At 41.0% G+C, this 19,736-nt stretch overlaps 1 pseudogene; it reads right to left on the reverse strand.

The window, feature by feature from the left end:
* Positions 1-9,270: 9,270 nt before the first annotated feature.
* On the reverse strand, positions 9,271-9,405 carry LOC125164210 (thymosin beta-4-like; annotated as a pseudogene).
* Positions 9,406-19,736: the final 10,331 nt, after the last annotated feature.

The raw sequence follows: 19,736 nt of genomic DNA on the forward strand, positions 1-19,736 counted from the left end.
GGGTGTTAGCTATTTCTACAATGGCAATCAGATTGCAATATGAATGTATCAGATCAGTATGTTGTGCGCCTTCCGTTTACACAACGTTCTATCAATTTTATCACAACATTTTAAAAAGGTAGAAATACGTTCTGCTGAGTGTGAAGCTTCAGTGACAGACAGAAAAAGGCGAGAGCGGGCAGTTGAGCAGGGCTGCCCTGCCTCCTATTTTTATTTTCACTTCCCTTGGGACTCTTCTTCCCAGCTCCTTTCTCTCCTGCTACTTTCAGTCTTGCTTCTGAGCTTGTCAAACTCCCCATCTTGCTGACAAGCCTTTCTGTACGCCATATATTGGGAATAACAGTGACGAAGGGAGGTCAGAGCCCTGTGCTAATGAAACATACTTTCCAGTGGTTACGTTGCAGGTAAAGGCAGAGGTTGAGTGCATAAGATGGGGCCATCAGGGAAGGCTTCTCTGAGAAGGTGACCTTAATGCTGAGACCCAAATGGTGAATGTAAGCCATCCTCTTGCAGGTCACAGTGTTCCAGGCAAGTGCAAAGACCCTCGAAGTGGGCTTGTTACATTTGAGGGGCAGAAACAAGGCCCAAGGTGGTGAGTGGGGGGAACACGGCAAGAGATGATGTCAGAGACTGGCTAACCCTCTGGCTAATCCTTTAGGCCAGGATAATGAGTTCAAATTTGCTTCTAAAGCAAAAAAGGAGTTGGGGAGCCTGGGTGGCTCAGTTAGTTAAGCACCTGACTTTTGATTTCAGCTCAGGTCACGGTCTCAGGGTTTGTGAGTTGGAGCCCCACATAGGACTCTGCACTGACAGCATAGACCCTGCTTGGGATTCTCTCTCTCCCTCTCTCTCTCTCTCTCTCCCTCTGTCCCTCCCCTGTTCTCTCTCTCTTAAGGTAAATAAGTAAGCTTAAAATTTTTTATATATAAAAAAGAGGAGTGCTTTTTTATGCCTTAAGAAAATGTTCCCTCTTTCAATGTCATAGATAGTATCTTATGTTTTCCATCTGTTTTGCAGTTTGGGTTTCTACTCTGAGGGCCCTACTAGATACGTGACTCCTTTCTGTCCGTGCTGTGCGGAACCCTTGCAAGAGGCAGGACCCCGGGTGGGTAGAGTTCGTGCTCTGCAGCTGGAGCATCTGGGTCAGGAACACTCTGATGTCAGCGGGGCCGGGCTGAAGCGCTGGCAGACAAGTTTCCCTGCTTGTGGTGGCTCCTGGGATCCCACTCGGAGCACAGGGAAACATAAGAAAGCAAGGACCTTCTGTAAAAATAAAGCAAAGCCACATCCTTTCTCTGTTACCAGTAAGATTTATTTCAAAAACAATTAAATTAAATATTTTTTATTAGTTGAGCCGTACTAATAGCTACAGCAGGGGCTCCGAGAGGAAGATAGAGGGAGACATCTGAATTTCCTGACATCTGGAGCCACAGCAAATGACTTGCTCAAATCTCAAGGGGTGACATTTTTTTTTACAAAGTGCAGTAGGTCACTTTTCCCTCATTAATAATGTATTATGTGACCCGGAAGGAGGAAGCTTTCCAGAGTCTCTGTCAATAAATTCAGCCCATAGTCACTTTGGCCCCCCTCCCTGCCCCCCACCCTCAGCATGGTGCTGGTAGCTTAAGTCCAGTGTCAAGGCAGGGGGCATGTAAGACCATACCACCCTGAACGTGCCTGGTTTCAAATGATCTCAGAGTCAAGACAGGGCTGTAAGTTATGCAAAGTTATTGGTGACTAGGGCGTAATATCCTCCCGTTCTAGCAGAAATAGGATTCTTATAGCCAAGTATCTTATCTTGCAAAAGACTAGATTTATTCTTCCTTTTATTCGTTTAACTCATATTCATTGAGCACTTACCATATGACAAGTGTGGAATGAACAACGGTAGACAAACATATTTTCTTGGTGAAACTTCCAGTCTGTATAAGGATTTTAGTCTTCAGGGGCTTGGCAGCTCATACAAATGCATGTGGGTGGTTGAGTGCTATTGTAAGCACAGTGGTAATGACACTGGGCCCCAGTGTTGGGTATCAGTAGAGTGGTGGGGTCTGTGGCAAGCTGCAGAGTACTTACCCCGTCTGAAGGAGTAGTTGTTACTCGCTCTAGCGTATGGTACCCATGTAATGAAGGCTCACGGTTGCTGAAACTTTACCCTGCAAAACAAGAAGGAAAATCCATATTGCTACATAAAATATGCTCTTTTATTTTATTTGGTTAATGTTGATTTATTTTTGAGAGAGAGAAAGAGAGAGCTAGAGAGTGAGTGGGAGCACAAGGGGAGGGGCAGAGAGAGAAGGAGAGAGAGAATCCCAAGTAGGCTCCTCACTGTGAGCACAGAGGGATGTGGGGCTCCATCCCATGACATGAGCTGAGATCAAGAGTCGGATGCTCAACCAACTGAGCCACCCAGGTGCCTCTAAAATATGGTATTTTAAAAATGTAAGCAGTTAATTTAAATTTTTGTGAGGGACAAACAAAACAATTTTATTTAGTTGCTTATATTAAAAATTAGTGTAGTTTACATAATAACATATATTTCTCACCTATATCTACAAACATAATTCAGATTTTTGTCAAGATGGAATAAAACATATCCATATGTGTATACATATACATATGGACTTATATAAAAATATATATATATAAAACACTTATATATATATTCAATCCTTTTTATATATATCTTTATATATTTTTTATTTTCACATATCATCTTAAAGATATCTTTATACCTGTATCTGTAGAGTAAATTTGACCATTAAGCTTTTAGTTGCATCCTCTGATTTAGAGGAATAAATTTTTTCCCTGACATACATATATAATATAACATAAAATATAGATGCATATATTTAGTATACAGGAATAAGATGTAATATCACAGTCTACTTCAATGAAAACACACTCTAATTTATCTTTGACTGACTGCCTATATGAGCTTGAAGGGCTTAGAGGAAAAGTACAGGGCAACTTGTGGCAAAGCAAAAAAAGAACAGATCAATAGACAAATTCATTAGGAAGCATGTGGGAAGTGTCTCTAGTGTGAAAATGCCATAAAGAAAAAATCCCATCTACTTCCGTCATTATGCATGGGATTATCACAAATACGAGTCTCAAAACCACAGCCTATCTCCTCTAGGTGAAACAGTCTAGAAAGAAGATCACCTCCTATGGGGGAGGAATGATATGCATTTGTAAACTAGATTTATATAAACCAAAGAAATGTAGCCAAAATAATTGGAACCTCCCCCGCCGCAGGCCACTTCCTGACTAAGGATTAAATCATTGCTTTCGCTTTAGTCTAGAGCATCTTTGTCGGAACTCATTAGCTGCTTTGCAGTCTCCTTGACTTCCAAAGAGAGTGCATGTGGAGGCTAGCAGCTGAAAGGTCATCTGGGCAGCCCTGAGGCCGCCTTAGATATGAGGTGAAGCAACTCGAAAGAACGTTAGCAGGTACAAAACCAACACGCATGTAACCCCCGGCAATTCCAGGGCAGCCCTTCTCAGACAACAATAGCCAGTGTCTTAATGGAATCAAAGATAGCCCTGAAGCTTTCATGCACCAGCTACTGCACGGTGGCATGGGTCCCTCTGGCTCTGGCCAGTGATGTCAGGAAAGTACACATCTGGAAGTGACATCACGAGGACTCCAAACGTTAATTCTTTCAGTGAGAAGAAGTTGCTTTCTTCAGAAAAAGATGAAATAGGGCAGGTTTCTCAGGCAGATTCTTCACCTCCAAGAAAGGTAAGGAGTTTCCTTGTATAATCTAAAACAACAAAACAGAGAATAAGTCATAAAGAACCAGCTGGAAATTCTCATATGCTGAAGTTCTTGGCCTCATCTATTTTGACGAAGCCAGAGCACAGATGTGAGATCTGACATGTTGTGAGTGTATTCTCCTCGTAACTTCTTGTATGGCTTACTGCTTCCATGCACGCCAGCCTGATTGACAATGGCCAGTCCCTGCTTTGGGGCTGCTGAACCCCATTTTGCCTAAAGAAGTGCCTGGGAATTGATGACTCCGTCAGGGGTCATCTTTTCTTCCTTATGAAATTACTTAAGAGGGTAGGGATCTAAATATCTCAGCTCCCTCACCTCTTGACAGGATAATTCTGATGTATATGTATGTGTTTACGCCTTTCCCAGAATGTCTCAGTTGGAATAAACTCTGGTTTCCCATTGAGGTAGCCGGCTTAATTATGTGCCCCTATTGCCTGCCTTATTTCTTTTATTTCATCTATCCCTGAACTCACCAAGAAATTGTGTGCTTCTCAGAGGAACCCAACTGATACACACCCCTACTGAAATCATTTCCCTCTCCTTAACATTATATGGAAAGGAAGCACATCTTCTCACAAGGGAGGGGAACTGCAGATAAAAGCCATCTAAAGTTTCCTATCAGCTATGAAGCTGCATGCTGGCTACCTACCTATGCTGACTTTAGGATTATCAGCCCTACCCTTGCTTAGTTTCTTGTACCCTCTCTTGGGCTCTGCTCTGCTTGCCATGTAGGAGGGATTCAAGTTTAGAACAAACCACTTAACACTGTCCCTTCCCATCTAATGGAGGATGGTGGTTGCGGATATTACAAAATACTTCCAGCTAAAAAAACACCGGGGGAACGGAGTTTTTATGTCTAAATGAGAGGTTCTAAGATGATACAGAAATCAAATTTTGCTCTGCTTAAGAATAATTTGAGGTGTTTACTAAATCCTAGTCTCAAGCCTCAGAAATATTGATTCAGCGGCGCCTGGGTGGCGCAGTCGGTTAAGCGTCCGACTTCAGCCAGGTCGCGATCTCGCGGTCCGTGAGTTCGAGCCCCGCGTCAGGCTCTGGGCTGATGGCTCGGAGCCTGGAGCCTGTTTCCGATTCTGTGTCTCCCTCTCTCTCTGCCCCTCCCCCGTTCATGCTCTGTTTCTCTCTGTCCCAAAAATAAATTAAAAACGTTGAAAAAAAAATTAAAAAAAAAAAAAGAAATATTGATTCAGAGGGTCGATGGTGAAATCCAAGTATTTGCATTTTTAATAAGTGTAGCAGGTTTTAAACATGGCCGTGTATTTTTTGACACTTCTTACACTAACACCTGCTTTTTTATGTCCCCTCTGTTTGACTCTGGGCATAGTCACTGCTTGACCGAAAGCATATACTGAAAGGGATGCGGTACAGTTTTCTGGGCCCAGGACTTAAGAAACCAGTAGCTTTCACTTCCTGTCTCTTGGGATGCTTATTGTTGAAACCAGGCCACTGTGCTGTAAGGAAGCCAAGCAGCTGTGTGGTGAGGCCCTTTATAGGTGTTCCAACCAAGAGCCACAGCTGAGGGATGAGTCAACACGCAGCCACAAACCTAACACACGGGGATGAGCAAGTTTCCAGAAGGTTCCAGTACCTATACGCGGGGAACCTTCAGGCAGCACCTACTGCCATCTCATGGAGCAGAGGTGAACCAAGCCTGCCATGTCCTGTCCACAAATTGATGAATGACTGCTGTTGTTTTAAGTCACTGTTTCAAGGTGGTTTGCTAAAACGCAATACTAACAAAAACAATAAATTCTCCAGGTGATGCTTAAGTAAATGGCTCATGGACTTTGAAAAATATTCTTTCTGATAATCAGGTGTGTACAAAATTATGGGGTAAAAGCTGTTAAAGAAAATAAGATGGTCAGTAGTAAAACATAGAGGAAAGGTATTTTTATATGAAGTCTCCATCGATAATGTGGAGTCTACGTATTCAGATACACTGGAAAAAAATGTTTTTTGAAACGTGAAAACACAACTTAATTGGTTCCTTTCCTCAATCCATCCTTTTGTGATGCTGAGACAATGGGGGCTTTTGATCTTGCCCATCATATATTTGTTCTTTGGTATCTATGGACACCTCCTTGGTCCCACGTCTGAAAACACAACCCACTGCTTAGGGTTTCCAGTGACCACAACTACGAGGCCCCTTCGTGTGCACCCTTCTGAGTTGCTTCTGTCTCTCCTTAGGATGGTGCCGCGACATCCTGTCTAAGCCTGTGGTCACGCTTTGCAGCTACTTCTACTCTGCATTCCTGCCGCCTTCCTGGGGCTCCACTGAGAGAGGAAATAAGGGACGTGGACCAGTTTTAAGACAAAAGAGGCATCTGCTGTTTGCTGTGGCTAATGGTTGCCATGAGGGAATATGTGAGGTGCCAGACACCCTGATATTTCCAAGAGGCTCCTGAAGTGAGACTTGTTACGTAGACGCTCCTGATATTAACTGTGTGGAACAAAGGCAGAATTTTACAATATATTGTAAAGGTTAAGCAGAATGTATCTGTTGGGCTGGCCTTACAGCCTGCCGATTTGTTATGTTCTGACTTTGCTAATTTGATTTATGTGGGGAGTGTGTGGGGCAGTCACAAAGGGAAAACAGAACAAAGAATTAAAAAAAAATTTTTTTTTGGAACCATAAGCCTATCTGTGAGGTTTATGGTTTTTTTTTTTTTTAATACTTTCCCAGTAAAGAAAAAGGAATAAGGAGCAATATAAAACTTGAAGAAAAAAAGATTTAAATCTAGTTTTAAAGAGGGAAGTTTCTCTCTGTGTGGAAAATAATCAGCCATGCAATGAAGCCCAGAGCCCAGAGTCCAGGGCTTAAAGCATCATGCCCGAAAAAGAGGGGGAATTGGAAAGAGAACTCAGTAGGAGAGGCCTATGAAGCTCAGATAAGTCAATTTATAGAGATTTAAGCAAGCAGGCTTTCTTTTTTGAGGTTTATTTATTTATTTTGAGAGAGAACGAGAGTGTCAGCAGGGGCGGGGCAGAGAGAGGGAGAGAGAGACAATCCCAAGCAGGTTCCACATAGTCAGTGTATAGTCCAACAGAGGGCTTGATCTCACAAAACTTGAGATCCTGACTTGAGCCGAAATCAAGAGTTGGAAGCTTACTGAGCCACCCACATGCCCCCGGCAAGCAAGCTTTCTGATGACCATTTTGAATTTTAAGTTCATCCTCAGACTCAAAAGCAGAAGCAACTGAAATTCACAATCAGCTCTTCACTTTGCTGTTTTTTGTTTCATTTTTTTTTAATGTTTATTCATTTTTGAGAGACACAGAGAGACAGAGCATGAATGGGGGAAGGGCAGAGAGAGAGGGAGACACAGAATCCGAAGCAAGATCCAGGCTCTGAGCTGTCAGCACAGAACCCGACGTGACGCTCGAACTCACAAACCGTGAGATTATGACCTGAGCCAAAGTTGGACGCTCAACTGACTGGGCCACCCAGGCACCCCAAGCTCTTCACTTTGACTATGATTCCATTGCAGAGTAATCATGAACCCTCCTACTCAGACATAATCACAGCTCTCTAAGACTTTAGCTCCTAAATGTTAATTAAAACCATATATTAAACTTAGGGCTACAAAAAATGAACAAGGGACAGAGAAATGCAAAGATTTGCCAGATGAATATAGGTCAACAGGGATCCAATGAAGACTAAGAATTCAATGCAGATGTCCTATGTGCAGTCAGGTCCCTGGATCAATGCTGTTGCTTTATTAGGAAAGGCTCATTTGCAAATTGAGAAATAGACCAGAGAACTGGTCTGACATTTTCCATAATATGAAATATACCTTTCCTTTGGAAGGTACAAATGAGGGCATTTAGGGGATGCAATAGAGTGAGGAAGTATTTATAGTTAGGAATTCCATTGAAGGTGACAAAACAAAACCATCTTTAATTGGTCTAAAGCAAAGAAAGAAATATTTGTTCACAGAACTGACCAGTCCAGGGATAGGACTAGTGCAGCTCTCTTTAGGGCTTCAAATTATGTTATTAGGACTTAGTTACCCTCCTCTCTAGGCTCCGACTAGACTCCAGCCTGGAAGCCCCAGGTTCAAGTCCAGTGGGAAGGAAAGCATCTCACTTCGGGTTAGGCATGATTTCATGGTTCATGTGGTCAAGCCCCAGCCCCAGGTCAGTGCAGAGCCTGCTTGGGATTCTCGCTCTCTGCCCCTCCCCCACTCACGCTGTCTGTCTGTCTGTCTCTCTCAAAATAAATAAATAAAAACTAAAAAAAGTGAATGGATAAGTAAATTGTGTCATATTCATAGAATAGGATACCATAGAGTAGTGAAATTAGTGAACTCCAACTACATCCCGAATCATGAGTAAAACTGAAAACATTAAGATAAAGAAGTCAGATGTAAACTAATGTGTGATTACATTTATATAAAGTTCAAAAACAGGGTACACTATAGTAGTTATGGGTTAATATTTGGGTGGTTAAAAGTATAAATAAAGGCAAGGAAATAATTACTAACAAAACCAGTATATGTTCTTTTGGGTAGATGCGTTGTATTTTGCAAAAGAGTATAAGATTAAAGAAAGAGATAACCATAGGTTTCGGGAAACTCAGGAGAGCATAAGCAGTTTTCCTCTCCCCTTGGCCTCTATAGTCATCCTCTCCTGCTGCCTCTTTTCAATACCATCACAAACTTTCCACAGTGATGACCTGAGCTTCTGTCCTAGAAAAGTGGCAAATAACATTATCTCCAGAAGTCGTCTGTTAAATTATGTTATCTAGTGAGTTAGAAACGAAGTCAGTGTGTACTCTACAGAGCGTTATATCACCTGGTTCTATCAATACGATAGGTTGTAGGTTTCAAGAGCAAACGTGAGACAAACTTCAGCTGCAAGGAAAGTGGAAATAAGTGACAGGAGACTGCACCCTGAAAGTTTAACCCTAAAATCCAATGATGAACTAAAGCAGAGATTTGCAAATTTCTTACAACTAATAGTGAAGATTTATTTAGTATTCGTTAAGGCTAATGTGCTAAAAGCCTTACAAGCACTATCTTTACAACAATGCTGCAAATTAAATGGGATTATTTTCTCTCTCTTTTTCCCCCCATATTTTAAAGCTTTTTATTTGCATACTGAAAAATTGTGCATTCCAGTAATTAAAGTCATTTGAAGAAAAAAATGGTATTCTGATTAAGCTGCATTTTACAGCCTGCAGGACATCTTGGACCAGCTTGGGTTTTACTCTAGATTTCGTCCCCAACTTCCTCCTTCACCAAGCTGCAAGGTCTTTTCCTTCTCTGCCAGTCAGACAGGCAGCTGGGAGAGGCAGGGGTGGCCTTCACTGTCAGCGGTTCTGGGTTCTTTGATGTGAAAGGGGCAGCATGGTCATTTAAACTTGATCCAACCCCTTTGCATGTTACCAAGTTAAACAGCTAAAAGATATAGAATAAGAAGACAATGCTTGTGGAATGATGTACAGTGCGTATCTGGCAGTGCGTGCCTCACTATGATTTGCCTGCTTGCTTCTCCTGTCCTATCATTTCTTTTGAAAGGGGTGGATTTTTCTCTTAAGACTCTGTCTTCTTCAATTTCAATTTACCGAACTTCTCAATCTCAGCCATATTGGGTTCGCCAGACATGGTTGCAGAGGAAGCAGTGAGGTCTCCAGAGTCGTCGTGACCAAGTGCCTACGTGGGATTATTTTCCTAATATTGCAATGGAGGGATGGTGTGGAGGGCATTTTCGATCAAGCCCTCCAGGTCACATGGCCAAGAAGTGGCAGAACTAAGATTCAAAATGAGACCACCTGGCTCTTGAGCTCCTGCTCTGAGCTCCCACATTATAATCCCTATACTAAAGGGGTACAATGGCTCCCAGACCTGAGCAAGACTGGAGGGTTCCACGGTACATGGTGTTATTTAGCAACAGAGGTGTGGAAAAGCAGAGTAACTTGGGAAGGCCACTTTGGGCACTATTCAGGGAGAGGAAGACCTACCCATAGATTCTGGTTTTCATAGTCCCTTTGGTTTAAGGCTATTTCTACATGGAGGCTGGATATATCAGGTTTTCTTAACCTCATGATATTAAACATTTTAATCATGCAAATTATCTCTTGTCTTTTGAATTTTTAGTTAGCAGGCAGCTTTCTGATTATAACTTGGCTCTCCAAAAAGAACTCCTTAGAATTTGTAGTCTGTGCCACTGAGAGTATTCTAGTGTGTATGTGACAGCTCTATATTTGTCATTGTCTACTGAAGTATCAGAGTTCTTATTTATACATTAGCTTCTTGAGCTATGTGATTGTGATTTTTTTTATAAGTTGAGCTTTCAAAGGTGCATTTACAAAAATCTGCTTTCCGAGCCTGAAAGACTGAGGACCAATCTCTAAATATCGGCAGACTCATCAGGTAAAGTTTTCATATGAAATCTTTTGGGCAAATAACGCATTGACCTTTTTTCATTCAGATCTTAAACTTGCTGTGGGGTTTAACTTTTTTACATAACTTCCGTAAGCATAACAATTCACTTTATCTGGTGAGTAATTGTCACACCAATTAAATACCAAATAAACCACCACGCCATTAAATTTTAGTGAAGTGATACGGTAAGAGGTTTGGAGGAGAGCTGTGGACTGAATTGTGCCCCCCCTCCCCGCCCCAATTCATATGTTGATGTCCTAACCCCCAATGTGATGGTGTTTGCAGATGGGATCTTTGGAAGGTAAATAGATGGGGTCATGAAGGTAGGGTTCTCATGATGGGACTAGTGTCCTTAGAAGAGGAGATACCAGAGAGCTTTCTGTCAATGTCTCTCTCCTTCTCTCTTCTCTCTCTCTCTCTCCCCATGTACACAAAGAAGTCATATAAGCCCAAAGACGGCAGCTGCCAACAAGCCAGGAAGAGAGCTCTCATCAGAACTAGACCATGCTGGCACCCTGATCATGGAATTTTAGATTGCAGACTGTGAGGAAATAAATGTCTATCATTTAAGTCACCCAGTCTATGGCATTTGGTTATGGCAGTCTGAATGGACTAATACAAAGAGTCAGTGGAAAATAAGGAGGCACCCCTTCTTGAATGAGTGAGAGATGCTTTGGCTGGGGTAGCCAGGCTCAAGGAAACTAAAAGGCTATCCCAAGAAAATGAACAATCCACATAACATCATCTTAAAGAGAAGAAGTCTGAAACACTGCCTTTGTTTCTTTTAACACTGCCTTACACCTGGCTTTCCCTATTAGACTTTTTGTTTTGTTTCGTTTTCTTTTGTTTTGTTTTTGTTTGTTTTCTGCATGTGTTCTATTCAATAAAAGAGTGGCACTGGTATCATCAGCAGTTAGAACAATTTTAGAAAGTAAAAAATTCAACTCGCTAAAAATGTTTCATTACATAGTATTCCTTTCATAGATCATTCTTTCCTTTCTGGAAAAGGATCAGGCTATAAAAGCTTGGGAATGCAGTTAGCAGGACTTTTAAATGGTGTTTGATTTTTTTTAAAAAGCCCAAGCATCTGACCATGGTTTTTCCAAGTCAAACAGCAGTTTAAAATCTAAGAGACTTTGAAGTCAGAGGCCTGTAATGCTGTGGGCTACTTCTCTCTCTCCTGAAATAGTAAGTGAGATCAGATGAGAAAATTGGTACAGATACTGTTTGTGTTTCTCTGCATTTCTTAAGAGTCTGCCCTATAAACCTTACTTAGGTATATAATACTCTGAGCCACTCTTTTGAAATGTATAAGAAGAATGTGTAGGAGGAAAACTTATTTAACCACAGTTATTACTTTTAAATATGAAAAAGTATCATTTTCTTTTTGCTTTTCAAATAATGAATGGAAAGACCCAGAGTTTCAGAAGGCCGCATAGCAAGCCACGACAAATCTTGATTTTAAATGCACAACGAAAGAGGTCTTTTGAAAGGGTACAAAAGTCTCAATAATACTAGCTATCCTTTACATGGTACTTAAAACAAACCATTCATAATCTTTGCTATGTTGCACTATTTTTTGTTATTGCAGGACACCAGATGAAGATATTTGCAATGGATGAAGAAAGTTACTCAGAGTGTTTGAGTAACTGAACAAAGCTATATTACTTATAAAAGGCTGGGTCAGGGGCGCCTGGGTGGCTCAGTCGGTTGAGCGTCTGACTTTGGCTCAGGTCATGATCTCGCCGTCCATGAGTTCGAGCCCCATGTCGGGCTCTGTGCTGACAGCTCGGAGCCTGGAGCCTGCTTTAGATTCTGTGTCCCCCTCTCTCTCTGCCCCTCCCCCACTCATGCTCTGTCTCTCTCTCTGTCAAAAATAAATAAACATTAAAAAAATTTAAAAAAGTGGCTGTTTCAGAACTCTCCAACCCCCTGTCTCCATATCCACATTCTTTCCACTATTATGCCACATGACACCCATAATGATATCTGCATTTCTGGGAAGACCTGATAAATCTTCAATAATTAATGATTTATTCTGGAATAGTACAAAACTCTCATTTGTCTATTACTGAAATTCTTTACTTTTTAAAAAAAAGTTTGAGAGAGAGAGTGTGAGCATGAGTCAGGGAAGGGCAGAGAGAGGGAACGAGAGAGAGAGAGAGAGAGAGAGAGAGAGAGAATCCCAAGCGGGATCTGCACCATCAGCACAGGGCCTGATGCAGGGCTTGAACTCACACTGTGGAATCATGACCTGAGCTGAAGTCCAGCACTTAACCAACTGAGCCATCCAGGCACCCCTTGAAATTCTTTCAAAGCAAAGCTGATTTTAAATAAAAACTGATGGTCAGTGTGTGCAGGGAAGGAAGGAAGGCCAGAGGGACCAAGGACTGTTTTATCATCGGGTTCTAATCATGTCATGATCACCAACCATCACGGTTTTGATCTGCAGAGCTTACAGTAATCACAATAATTCACATTTGTAGAGAACTCTACTTTTTAGGTCTGATATAAATTGTTTGGAAGAAAACAAGATAACTGACTGGATCAGAAAGGAAGTCATACCATGTAAGTTAGATCAGGCTTCTCTGGTCAACCTTGATTGAACCAAAGTTTCTATAGAAGTGGGAACTTGTATGTCATGAATGGTCACCATGGAAGCAGTCAACCTGCAAAATATGATAAATACAAAAGAAGTTTGAAATTGGGAATTGGTTCATTGTAACAATGCATGAAATACAGAGGGTGATGAATTTGAAGTAGTTATAAATACCTTGAATAGGAGGAGGATTACCTGAAAAACTAGGGGGGGAAAGCATTCATGAGCAGTTTCCTGCTCTAAAGAAGGAAGACTGTTAGTCTGCCTGAACAAATTTATCCCTGTAGAGAAGGAAGGAGACTCATTAGTTTGCCATATCTTCATGAAAATGCTCCCAGGATAATCCAACTCCCCGAGGTCTGATTCTGTATTCTCTGAGCAACCTCCCAATGGTAATTGAGTTTCTCAAATAGATTTCTCTCCTGGAAAGGAAATGAGTGGACAGACTGACATGCCCATCCAATCTGCTTGACAGTGTAATTTTTCACTGTTAATTAAGACCCTGGCTCCTGCATATGATGTAGTTGGGTGATGTGAGTCAGGGCTCTTTGGGCCTGACTTCTTGTGGGAAAGTAAAAATCAACGTCCTGGGTCTGTAGAACTGATAACAGCAACCATTTACATTTATACATGAGGTACAGTTTACAAAGTCTTTTGACCCATGCCATCTCCTTTATCTCTCACAGTGTCTGTGAGGTAGTTATTTTGATTTCTATTTTATTAAGATTTAGAAAGGTTGGGTGAAATTTTCAAGGCCATATAGCTAGAGGAATATGGGACACAAAGCTTTGGGTTTCTGACATTAAATCCAGAACTTCTCCACCTCCAGGGCCAGGTGAGTACATAAATGCACAGAGACTCATAAGATGGAGTTTCCAACAAGTTGCAGCTCACTGGCATCTTGAAACGACAGAACCTGGTGGATAGGGGATGGATCTTTAAAAAAAAACTTACTTAGCCATCATCCCCAATCTCCCCATCACCTCCAGCTCTAGAAAACCACAAATCTACTTTCTATCTCCACAGAGTTGACTATTCTCGAAAGTCCACACAAATAGAATAATACAATATGTGGTACTTTGTGACTGTCTTCTCTTATTTAGTATGTTTTCAAGGTTCATCCATGTTGTAGCGTGTCTCAGTATTTTGTTCTTTTTTATTGCCAAATAATATTCCATTGTATGGGCATACCACATTTGGTTATCCATTTATCGGTTGATGGACACTTTGGGTCATTTCCACTTCTTGACTATTGCGAATACGCTGCTGGGAACGTTTGTATACAAGTGTTTGTGTGAAAATCGCTTTACGTTTCTCATGGGTATATAACGATGAGTAGAATCACTGGATCATAGGCTAACTGTGTGTGTAACTATTTGAAAAAGAGATTACTTTTCCAAGCAGCTGTGTCAGTTGATATTATCACTAGCAATGTATGAGTGTTCTGATTTCTCCCCATCCTTACCTGCATTTGTTATGTCTGACTTTTTTGAGTATAGTCATTCTAGTGAGTATGAAATAGTGTCTCACTGTGGTCTTGGATTACAGTTCCCTGATGACTAATGACGTTGAACACCTTTTCATTTGTTTGTTAGTCATTGGTATATCCTCCTTGGAGAAATATCTATTCAAACCCTTTGTCCATTTTTTTAATTGGGTTATTTATCTCTTTATTACTGAGTTGTAACAGTTCTTTATGTAATCTAAATGCAAGTCCCTTACTGATAATTATATAAAATTACGTAATTTTCAAATTGTATAAGCTGAAAAAATGTGTGTTGCCTTTCTTCCGATGACGTCCTTTAGAGCACAGAACTTTTCAATTTTGATGATATTTACTGTATCTAGTTTTCTATTTTTGTGTTTTTGTTTTTGTTTTTGTTTTTCTGTAGCTTATACTTTCAGGGTACACATCAATCTTTTTGAATGACAGGATAATCTGATTAGATGATATTGTTGCTGTGAGGAGATAAAGTATAAAATGTCAGAGGATAAGTATTTGCTTTCATGAAATTTGCATTGTGATGAAAAGAAAAAGTAAAAAGGTAGAAAACAATAAAGGAAGGATAGATTAAGGGTTAGTAAGGGAGAAGCATTGAAACTGAAACTTCAACAAAACAACAGCTTGTAGCTAGCAATGTTTATCGTCCTTTGTCTTTGTAGTACAAACGTATTATCAGCAAAGTACATCCATAAGACAATATGCTTCATTTTTATTTTATTTTTAAATTTTTTAAATATTTATTTATTTATTTAAAAATTTTTAAATATTTATTTTTGAGAGAGAGAGAGAGAGAGAGTGTGAGCTGGGGAGGGGCAGAGAGACAGGGGAACACAGAATCTGAAGCAGCCTCTGTCCAGGCTCCGAGCTGTCAGCACAGAGCCCGACGTGGGGCTCAAACTCACAAACCGTGAGATCATGACCTGAGCTGAAGTCGGATGGTCAACTGACTGAGCCACCCAGGTGCCCCAATCTTTATTTTTGAGACAGAGAGAACAAGCGGGGGAGCAACAGAGAGAGAAGGAAACACAGGATCAGAAACAGGCTCCAGGCTCTGAGCTGTTAGCACAAGGCCCGATGCGGGGCTCAAACTCATGATCCTCGAGTTCATGACCTTAGCCGAAGTTGGATGCTCAACCGACTGAGCCACGCAGGCCCCCTGTATAAGACAATATACTTTAAATCTATTAAAAAAAATTTTTTTAGAGATGGAAATAATCATCGCTGTTTTATACACTTGTTTTCAAAACCAGTTTAGATCAAATGAGTTGTCCCTATAGGTTTGTATAAGATTTAACTGTTTATTTTAAACTAATTTACTTGTGTTTATATATCATTACTAAGATAACACCTTGGTTTATACATAAGTCTTAAACTTCCTCTGAAGTTTTCACTTAACATAATATAGTCTCTTTATACAAACCAAGATACCTGTAGCTTCGACATATTACACAATTCGATTTCCTTTCTGGTCTGCTGACAGGTATTTTATGAGTAGCACCTGCAATATCCAGTAATCTGCTGCAAGAAATAGTGTTGATTTCATTAGAAAATAATTTGCTTTTCAAAACATTTTTTTTCATATACTCTAAGCACTCTCTAATAATATAACTTAATAATAGAGCATCAAGGATAGTTCTGGTTACAGTAAAGAAAAAATAAGTCAGTTCTGGGGGGGAAGGAAAGTGAGTGGAGAAGCTTGCTTCCCTGGGCTTTTGCATATGCATAGACAGCTATGATGTGCTGGCTACTCTGTAGTTAGCTTTGTATCTGGGTTTATGTTTATTTACTCATCAAAATTAAATTTGAAGTGCTGGTGGGCTGCAAACTCCAGGAATGCTATGGGCATAGAATTCAAACAACAAGTGTTTAATTAAAGGTCCAACTGAACTGTTATTTTGAAAAAAGAAATCTCTTTATTAAGTCATTTAAGCCTAGGTAGTATTAAGCAGACACTGTATTTAAGAGTGAAGTTTGAGGCTAACTTTGAAATAAATTAAGTGCAGGTTAGGACTTCTTGCCTTCCCCATTTATTTTCAGTTTTTCTCTTTCAACCAATGCCAATTTTACTCTTACGCACAAATGTTTACCAGAAAGTTCATCTATGGTTGATCCTGTCTGTTAATATGAAATCCAAATCGTCCTAGCATTTGGGCCATTTTCCCAAATTTTAGGATATTTTTGTAACAAAGTGACTTTAGGGTATTTTTGGTCTCACATCCAACTGATTAATTTTTTTAAAGGTAACTTTGCTGCCAGACTCAGGCACGCGCATGCGTGCACACACACACTGAACAGAAAGATTCAGGTTCTTCTGTTCACTGATTTTCAGTGTTTTGTTTCGCTTCTGAAGAGCAGAAGGCAAAGCTTATGAGGCCGGAGAGGGCCATTATGCCTTCAAAAGCATCCTGCAGGCAAACTAAGACAGCCTGATGCAAGGAAATCAGAGCTCTCTTAGCGACCTTCACTTAAAGTAGCTGGCTGCTCGCTTAGGTACATAAAACACACTGACTCAAGTGCCCTGCATGATGAGTGTTTACTGCCCACGGGCCACTTTCTAATTCTCTCCCTCACTTCTGCTTCCACTATGGAGTTGAATTGTTCCCGAGAGCAAATCATTTTCAACCTTAAGCCTATCATGCCAGTTGCACTTGTTCTTAGAACTATTTTTTTTTTAACGTTTATTTATTTTTGAGAGAGACAGAGCATGAACGGGGGAGGGGCAGAGAGAGAGGGAGACACAGAATCAGAAACAGGCTCCAGGCTCTGAGCCATCAGCCCAGAGCCCAACGCCGGGCTCGAACTCGCGGACCGCGAGATCGTGACCTGAGCTGAAGTCGGACGCTTAACCGACTGAGCCACCCAGGCGCCCCCTTATAACTAATTTAATTTAATTTAATTTAATTTATATGTATTTATTTATATCTTATTTATTATTTATAACTATTTTAATGGAATTGAATTGAATACTAGGTAAACCAAAGAAGAAAAGAGTACAAAAAGAAAAAAAAAGGTTTTGTTTTTATGAAAATAAAGTGAAATATTTTGGAAAAAAATCTAAAATAAAGTCACTTCGAAAAATTGCTGTGGGGCACCTGGGTGGCTCAGTCGGTTAAGCATCCGACTCTCGATTTTGGCTCAGGTCATGATCTCATAGGTTCCTGAGTTCAAGCCCCATATTGGGCTGTGCTCTGACAGTTCAGTTCAGAGCCTACTTGAGGTTTTCTCACTCCCTCTCTCTCTTCCCCTCCTCGTCCCCGGCAAAGTAAATAAATAAACTTAAAAAAATTGCTATTGAATTAGTATGTAAAATGAACCATAATTTTCTTTTTAGAAAAAGGTAACAAAAAATTAAACAGAGTTATTTAACTAAAGTCTGAACTAGAAGGTGGCCTAATTGCATTCATTCATAAATTTACCCATTTATCCTATGAACATTTATTGCTTACTATGTGTGCTAGATAGCTGAGTAGCCAGGAATATCAAAACAAGTGTCACAGATCTTAAGAAAATAATGTCTAGTGGGGGGAAAGGCGCTATAAAAACACATATATTGCAAGAAAATGTGACGATTGTATAAAGGAGTATTCTGCAAGCCTAGAAATGTTTAAGCAAACATGTGCCATCTTACGGTTGCCAAGGGACATTTAAAAATAATTTTCTCTCTTGATAATGTGAAATGTGTTATCAACATAGAACGGTTGGAAAACAGATAAAATGTAAAGAAGAAAATGAGAATCATCTCTAATGCTACTACTCAGAGAATTATTGTAGTTTTTTTGGTGAAATTTTTTCAAATCTTTCTGTCTCTATACACGTACCTGCACACATATATCTGATATTATTTTCATTGTATTATATTATTTAACAGTAATATTATGTAATATATATGGACGCATACATAAATATGAGTTCTTTTTTGAAACTAAGGTTGAAAAACAAGTTTTTGTTTTTGTTTTTGTTTTTAAGTAAGTTTTAAAGGGCTACAAGTGTGGCTCAGTTGGTTAAGCGTCCAACTTCAGCTCAGGTCATGATCTCACAGCTGGTGACTTTGAGCCCTACCTTGGGCTCTGTGCTGACAGCTCAGAACCTGTACCCTGCTTTGGATTCTGTGTCTCCCTCTCTCTCTGCCCCTCTCGCTAGCACTTTGTCTCTCTCTCTCTCAAAAATAAATAAGCATTAATTTTTTAAATAAGGTTTAAAAGCAGTGACTACACAGTGTTCGATATTAACGTACCTTTTCTGATGTTTCAAATATCTACAATGAGGATAATAAGTAAACAGTAGCAGACTTACCAGAAGCCAGCCTAGGAGAAAACGAAAGAAATGGGCTGTCATGTCTTACATTCTCAGTTATAAGTACCAACTGTTTGAACCACTTGGTAGAGAGGACTGATATTTTTTCACATCAGTTGACCCTTTTGAAGTAACCTGAGCCACAATGGCATTGCAGGATACTGTAGATCGAAACCACTCACAGCATTTTAGGATTTGGGAAGGTGATTTCACTTCTACAAAACAGATAACCTCTCCTACTGAGGGAAGATACTGCGAATCCCCAAATGCCCACAGATTAGTGTCCTCCCTCTCCCTCACCTTCCCCACCCCCCACATCCCCCCCCCCCCCCCCCAGGAATGGCAATGGGAGGAGGGGAGGGAGGCTGCTCCCGGGGCAGATTCGAGGCTGGTGAAGCGATGGTGACCGATGGCCAGTCTTCTCTCACTTTGTCTCTCAGAAAGGGGGCTCTGGCTGTGCCCACCTACAAGCGGTGTGTTACCTGAAACTCAGCCTCATGATTCTGTGGGCACAGTACCACGTCTGTGAAATGATGGACGCAGAATTGCTTGAAGAAGTTTGAGGCCCTCTGTGTTTTACTCCCAGTTTGCTTTCTGGGGACCTTCCTGTCTGTGCTTCTTCATCAGTGTCAGCATTCCGTTTCCTTGGTTAACACTGCTTTCCTCCACAAGGGAGGCTCCCTGGGGCTTTGCTCGGGAGACCTGTGCCCACAAGGAAGGCCAGGAAGGCTGCTGCTCATTGGGCACCTGGGTGCCTGGAGCTCACCTGACGCCTGCATGTGGGGGTTTGGGATACCGTGACCAATTAGTGGGAATCTGTCTGTAAAAGGCCTGCTTTCAGCTTCTCTGCTCTGGACTTTGTTCTCAGGCTCCACCCTTGCCTGGAAACAGAAGCTCTAGTTCTCCTGATTTCCTGTCACACTTCATCCTGGATTCATTCTGTGATCGGAGCCAGCTTCATGGGCGTGTGATCTGTGCAGTTGCACGTGGCCGTGTGCTCAGAAGAGCCTTGCTCTTCACATAATGTTTGCTGTTAATAAGTTTTGAGGAAGGATCCTGCACTTCCATTTTGCACAGGACCCTACAAGTTATGTAGCCTGTCTTGTCCGTGACACATGGTGATGGTCCAAGGTAGCCCATTCCCATGGTCTCCCC

The sequence above is a fragment of the Prionailurus viverrinus genome, chromosome B1, assembly GCF_022837055.1.
Source record: "Prionailurus viverrinus isolate Anna chromosome B1, UM_Priviv_1.0, whole genome shotgun sequence".
NCBI lineage: Eukaryota > Metazoa > Chordata > Mammalia > Carnivora > Felidae > Prionailurus > Prionailurus viverrinus.